General features: G+C 36.7%; 1 protein-coding gene across 3 annotated transcripts in view; it reads right to left on the reverse strand.

Annotated features, from left to right (window-relative positions):
• Man1a1 (mannosidase alpha class 1A member 1) overlaps positions 1-7,647 on the reverse strand; it is a 171,947-nt gene that overhangs the window by 75,221 nt on the left and 89,079 nt on the right. The gene's annotated exons all lie outside the window — the stretch shown is intronic.

Consider the following 7,647-nt stretch of genomic DNA (forward strand, 5'->3'; position numbering starts at 1 on the left):
AAATGATCTATTATGTTTAGTACTTTTCTACTTCAAATATTGCTTATCTGAAAAAAAAGAAAAGTTTCTCAAATTAATAAAATTACCTAGTACAAGAAATGATCCAGGGGCCTTCAAGCTGTAGGGTTCTTAGTCTTGGTTGCATATTAGAATCATGTGGAGGTCTTAACACAACTGATGTGTGGGCTCCATTCCCCAGATTTTCATTTTTATGGTCTGGGGCTCCTGGATGGGGATTCTAAAGCACATTTCAATGTGCGTATTAGAAGGAGAAGCACCATTGTCAAAGAGTAAGTACTGGACTGAGAACCAGGAGATCTGTTCCTATACCCAGTTCAGCATAGTTATTAATTAGGACATAGAGAAAGGAGAAGTTTTAGAAAGACGTACTATCACTAGTATGTATATGTTCTCTTAAGAGCTTGTAGCTTTAACTTTCTGTTAGGGGTAGGTAATATGGAAAATACATAGTTAAATTAGATACAGATTCTGCCTCAGTGTAGTAGGGAAGATAATATATGCACATAATTATCTAGAACAGATAAAATGAGAGCTGGAGATGCAATCTTATCTTGTTTAGATGAATTCAGCAAGGCTGTGTGGTGGAGATAACATTACATGAGGAGTATATGCACCATTGAACTGGGTCCAATACTACTAGAGACTTGGAGAGACGAATAGGAAGAGAGAGCCTCCCTGTGGGATCAGTCTAAGCACAGAGGAAGGAAAGCAGAAGCCTGCAGAATAAATACGGACTACTGCAGCGTGCCTGACCAAACAGGGGAATACTTGCAAATAAGGGTGGGCTTTACCCATAATGTGGGCCAAAATCATGGAGAGTCATGCTAAGAATTTTATTCTGTTTAAGTGGAAAAATAAGAAAAGTTTCTGAGCTGCCAATTCTATTGGACATTATTTTGCTGTATAAAAAAATGATCAGATCATAACCATTCAGAGTTTAAAGTCCGAAGAAAGGCATTACCTCGTTCACTGAAGGAAGGACTACCATAGCTCTCCCTGTGATAGCTGTGGTACCACGCAGGTGCACTCCTTAGTGAGCCTGGTAGGCTGAGAATTTAACGTTTTTTTCTGCCTTCTCTTCAAACAAGGGAGAAGTGAGAAAGATGGTAGGAGCCCTGAAGGGCATGGATGAAAAGGCCTTCTTCAGGCAATGAGAAAGACACGATTAAAGTGGTTATCAAAGCATGCCTGTCTACTCCAGAGGGCAGCACAGTTGTCCACAGCTCCTGCTCTAAGACCTGAGCCTCCCAATAGAGAAAACCCAAGATTTGAACTCCGTGAGGGTAATCCAGTAAAACCAACATTGAGGCTACTATCTAGACTTCAGGTTTTGGGAATCTAACTCTCATTTTGTAAGGAAGGTTAAGAAACAAATAATTTTAGTCTAAAACTTTGACAATCAATGTAAATAAACTTTGTACACAAATAAAGATGCACATATTTGTAATATATAGAAAGTGCTAAATATAAAATAAAGGTGCCATTCGCCTCACAAATTAGTATCGCTTCTCTTGTCAAAGTGGACAATTCCCTTTATCGTCAACTAATAGTGTTATGGGAGAAGAGGAGAAAGAAAAAATAGATCAAAGGGTACATTCTTCTTCCTTTCCTTTCTCTGCCTCACCCTAGAGAATTTCAGGGTGTCTTCTGCTGTAAGGATTTATCCAATCACTGTCCAGCCATCTGTTGACTTCCTGGTTTCTACCCAACTTTTTAAACTGTTAATTAACTCCTTTTCAAGACACTTACATAAGATAGAAGTTAAACTATGTAATTAAAACACCATTTTGGGTATTACCATATGGCATGAGAGTTAAGGACTCAAGCTTTGAAGGCACAATGCCTGTGTTTGAATCTTAGTTCCACTTCTTCAAATTGAGTAATCTTGGGCAAATTGTTTAATCTCTGTGCCTAAGTTTCTTCATCTGTAAAATGGAGATAATGATAACATTTTCTTTTTAAAGGTTATGGAAAGAAATAAATACTTTATTATATTTAAAAAACTTGGGACACCTAGTAATTATTCTAAAAGGTTATTTGTCATTTTTACGGTGATAATGATAATGGTATTTCCTCAAGAACTTTCTCTATTTATAGCCTGAAATTCCTTCTTGTATTGGCTTTATACAACTGCTGTTTTGGTGTGTTGGTGCATTCTCCCTACTCACGTGCTTATTATCTTTCTGACTCTGTTAATCCCCATCTTCCCCCGCCACCTACTCTTATCACCTTCCAGGTAAGTATTCATTCCCAAGAGCTAAGCCCTCAGTTTTCATCACCTATTTATATTCCCAGATTCAACTTTCCACTTTTGCTCTAGTTCTGCATGGATCATTTAATATCCCAGAAAACATCCCTAGTTCTATCACTGATAATTGTTCAGTTTCTTAGACTCAAGAGCTGGCATTTTGACATTTGACTTATTGCCCTTCAGTAACTAAGTGTCATCACCAACTCCTTCGTGTCTTGTGTACAGCATACTCTCTAAGATGAGCATAAGGCCATGTTCTCATCACCAGAAACAATGAAACAGAAGAAAAAAAGCTTCTCTTACCCAGCCTCTCAGGATTCTTCCTCTAGTTTTAATTAACTTTTATCTAATAGTACAAATGTTCTCCTTTTTACCATATTACTTTCTTGTTCAAGAAACTGTAATGATTCCCTTTGTTGTCAAAAGTGCTCTACTGATCTTTCAACACTTCCTATGAACTTTCTGTTCCCGTGGAGAGTGCTCTTGAGACTTCCTGGTTTCAAGCATTCTTTCAAATTCAGTCCACCTTATCATCTTTATTTACACAGTCCTCTCATTGTGAAACACCCTTTACTGCCTCCTTTTGGTCAATCCAAATTTGTCCATTCATCAAGGGTCGGGTCAATTTTTATATCCGGCCAAGATCTTTGGATTCTGGGAACTCTCACATCGACAGCTAGCATCACAAGGCAGGATTTGAAAACCTTCAAACGCTGATCTCTAAATGTTTTCATATGTTACTCTCTTGTGTCCCCCCTGATAATTTTCCTTTCTTTCTCAAAGTACAGAAAAAGACCTCAACTTCTCCCTTATTGACTATTAGACATAGATAGCCAACCGAGATTAAAATTTACATCTATTGATATCACCACAGTGTTCCGAGTGGTAGGTAGGAAGAGACTTGTATTGTCAATGAGCAGATAGGGCCACTTCTCAGGAGTGTTGCCCTTGCTGTCTCCTCTGGCTGCAAGGCTCTTTGCATGCCTGGCTCATTCGTATCTTCAAGACCCCTTTTAAGAGAGCTCTTTTCCTAACAACTCACAAAGTTGGCATCCTTATTTATGTCCTAGCATATCAGCCCATTCACTTCTGTTCCATTAATTATCACCTCCTAATTATCTTATTTGCATACTTGTTTTACTGTTTGACAACCCACTAGATACCAACAAGATGAGGGCATACACTTTTCCTTGTTCATTGCTATATATGTACCCAGTATTCAGTAAAACAGTATCTGGTACTCCATAAATGTTTATATAATAAATAAATGTATCCATGAAAGATTGATTAATATGCTTGGGCCAGTGTTCTGAGAAGCCATTGGTCTTATAGTGTTTGCAAAGTGCTCCATCCTACTCTACTAGCTGCTGTTGTCTGAAAATAATTATTTCAAGAATTCTGGAATCTCAACATTGGGCATCATTACAGGACAATTACCAAGATAATTTTGGATGCAAATTCTAATTATTCCATTGATGCTTTAAATAAAATCATATATGAACCTCTATCAGTTTCAATTCTTAATGTTTGATTTGTTATCTCCTCCTGAGATTTGAAGAGACTTTACCTGGAGGAGTAATCCAGATTCTAAAAGAGAACATCTTTCTACCTAAAATAATGTGTGTGTAATAAAACTAACTTGTAGAATTAATATTGTTAAAAGAATGAAGGTGACATGTCACAAATCATTCTAAAGGGCAATTAAGTTTTAACTAGCACATCTTGGATGATGTGCTGAAAAGCAAATTATTATAAAAAGCACACTAAATGGCACTTCAGTGCTCCTTCCAAGGGGCTGGGTATGATGAAGACAGAGGGATGGGACTAAGGACCTTGATCTCAGATCTGAGCCTATTTCTGCTTCTATGTTAGGCCTGGTGGAAGCTTAATTTTTCTGGTTCTGTTTCCCTAGTACAAAGAAAAATCAGGGCTGATCATTTATACTTTTGATTTATCACTGGAAAAACTAGTATACAGGGGTCATAAAACTAATTAAAGTGTATTTGGAAAAAAAAGCACTATTAATATAATTTTTTAAAAGGCAAATATTAATTTACCACCCAAATAATAGTCAATTTTGGTCTCCAAAGTTTGTTGGTACCTTCATTTGGTGGGATAGATTTTATGTTAAGAGGGCAAGATGAAAAATGGCAGTTCATAAAATGTAATCCCTGCTTATAATAGAAGATATTTTCTTCCTTTTTTTTTTAAAAAAAAAAAGTATTAAAATAAAATGGGGCTTTTGTATATGTAATTAGCAACCAGTTTGAGATGGACAGATATGATCCAACAAGAATCTCCAAGAATATTTTGCATGATAGAGATTCTGATTACATTGACAGCAAAAGTCAAAACTAATATAGTTTGCTGAAAGAAGGGTGGTAAGATATGATGAAATAGCTCCTAAAATAACATTTCAAGCATGTAACTAACAAGTAGCTTTGAATAGGAACTTTTATGGTCAAAAGTTAAGAATTTCAAAATAACCACATCAACATTATATCTTTTCATTACACTTAAGTAACATCATCACAATCTTATTGCTGTTTTTCTTCAATGTTTTAAAAACTTCAAAATTTAAAATCTGTCAAACAGAAACATTTATCTTCTTACTTTATCCTTACAGATAGGATTGGACAAGGCTGTAAACAAGATGTATGGCTTTCTTTGTCTTTCTAGTTTACAGTTCCCTGAAGAACACTGTACAAGAATAATATACATGCCAGAGCAAAGAATAAAGAAAGAAGAAATGAATAAGAACAGATGGTTCTGGAAAGAAACATTTCCAGTTCAGACTTGCTTCAGTTTGAAATGCACAATCAATATCAGAGACTTTATTCAAATGTTCATGTTGAAAATTTCACTCTTAAAAGATCAAACGCTAATTCCCCATTAATATAAGCAGAGTTTACTATTACTCATTTCAAAACATAAAGCTTTCAGCACAAGATGCCATAAATATGATAAATATATTTGGCTGAAAATAACTAAAATAACTTACGTATCATTCACTGAGGGTTAAATTTCGTCATTCAACTAATATGTGCTTATTAAGCTTCTTGGGGTCTTCAATTTTTTGTGGAACATTGAAAGGTTTAAATATCAGAATAAAAATAAAGTAAAAAAATTAATGCTGTAGAAACCTCAGTGGGACATCAAAAGTCATCTGGTTCCATAATCCTGGTATACAGATAAAGAAACTGAAGTTCAGAGACTCTATTCTCCTAGTTAAATGTCTAAAGGTTTGTGGACAGGTATAGTCAAGGGAATAGCAACTTCCTGTCATCTCTGATTCATGAAATTCTTTGATCCAGAGGGACCCTCCCTTGTGTGTCATCTCTATATGTGTGTGCCCCCACCCTTCTTTCATTGACTTTTTGTAATTTTCCCATTTTTTCCTTTTAATTTCTGATCAATACCTAAAAGTGAAGCTTTTATAATAAAATTTTTTTCTTCCATTTATCAAATTGCATTATAAACTTCATTTAAAAATTATACATTTAATTAGAAGACTGCTTTTGTGAATTGTTTTATTTTTCTTCCTTGTGATTCATACAATTCAATTAGCCCTCAAGCAAGTAGATGGAAAGAGTGTTGTTCATTTTCCTGAAAAATTAAAGCACAAAACTCTCCAACTTGTCTATTCAAAATAACCTGCCAGTAACTATGGGTCACAACAAAGTAGAATCAATGAATGTCCCTTAAACTTGGCTCCTTAATGTATGAAAGCACAAAGTTTAATGAAGGAAGAAATTCTGGAATATAATTTAAAAATCTAAATGTAGGACATTCTAGCAAGTAAGCATTTTAGATCTGTCTAGCTTTTTAAAAGATATTTATTCTCATGAAAAACTTAACAGCTGGTGAAACTTTAAAAGGAGGTTTCTTTTATACGATCTCATAGTAAAAACGAATAAATGCTTATAAATAATTGAAAAAAAAAAGCATTCTGATATTGAATCTTTCCACAGAAAGGACTGTGATTTCATTCTGTAGCACTAAAGTGGGGAGGATTTTATTACAGGTATGAGGGGAAGCTGAAAAATCAGGAGAAATACTCAGGAGAATTTCAGGTTATTGTTCAGGGAAGGCACATCACCACTATCCATTTGGGTAGCAATCACTGCCACCTCCTCCTTGGCTCTAGTTCAGCATTTGCTAGTTAGTAGTCCTGCCATAATGAAGACAGGTCACATCACTGTTCTAACTTTCCTCTTTTGTAACGTGAGGACCAAGGTAACATACTTTCTGAATTATTTTTCTGCTCCATAGGACATGTTTTTGAGGAGTAGTAAGCACTTACTACATATTTACCAAAGTAGTAAGGGCTATAAGAGAGATATAGGAGGAAAAAGGAGTTCACAATCAGAAAGACAAATCAGTCATATAAAACTATATAAACACACAGTCAAAAATGACAATATGAATAAAAGGACGTGGGGGCAGGTATGTGCTTATCTGAGGTGAGGATGCACACATCTGTGCACATACTTTGGGTTAACGTGGAGGACAGGAGATAAAGTACAGGGGAGAAGGAGGTGCATAGAGCTTTTTATGATACATAGCAGGCAGAGAGCTAGATTAATAAGGTCTAGAAAATGGCAAAAAAGAAACATAAAGATTAAGAAAAACAAGAAAATGGCTTTAAATTCAAAGGAGAAAAGTCCAAGGGGGTGGTTAAAGAGCATATCTGGGGTCTTATGGAAGTCCCTACACGTTCTATCTTAGTGTCTCCCATTTATGACAAGTAGATTTCTGGATCATCAGAGTTATGAGAAATGAGACAGCCAGAAAAGCTGCAGTTCTCTTTGGTTATGGAACTTCTTTGAGTTGTCAGAAACAAACATACGTGAATGACAAACCAATAAACTAGTGTTTGTGTATTGGTCATCAGAAGTGAAATCTTGAGACATAATCAGAGTACTTTATAAAAATACTTCTTGGGCTGGGGATGTGGCTCAAGTGGTAGCGCGCTCGCCTGGCATGCGCGGGGCACTGGGTTCGATCCTCAGCACCACATTAAAGTAAAATAAAGATGTTGTGTCCACCTGAAAACTAAAAATAAATAAATAAATAAATAAATAAATATTAAAAAATTCTTTCTCTCTTTTAAAAAATACTTCTTCGGCTGCCCCCTCCCCCTGCGCCGGCAAGGTAGAGGGAACTGTGACCATCCACAGAGCAGGCCCAGCGGCCTGCTGAGGGGCAGAGCAGCCCCCCACCCCCCGCGCCTGCCAGGTAGGCGGAACTGTGACCACTGACAGAAAAGGTCCAGTGGCCCACGGCGGGACAGAGCTTCCAATCACTCCTGCAAGGTAGGCGGGCCTGTGACCCACCGGCAGAAGAGGAGCAGCGGCCTGCTGAGAGGCAGAGAC

This window comes from Marmota marmota, unplaced genomic scaffold, assembly GCF_001458135.2.
Source record: "Marmota marmota marmota unplaced genomic scaffold, marMar, whole genome shotgun sequence".
Taxonomy (NCBI): domain Eukaryota; kingdom Metazoa; phylum Chordata; class Mammalia; order Rodentia; family Sciuridae; genus Marmota; species Marmota marmota.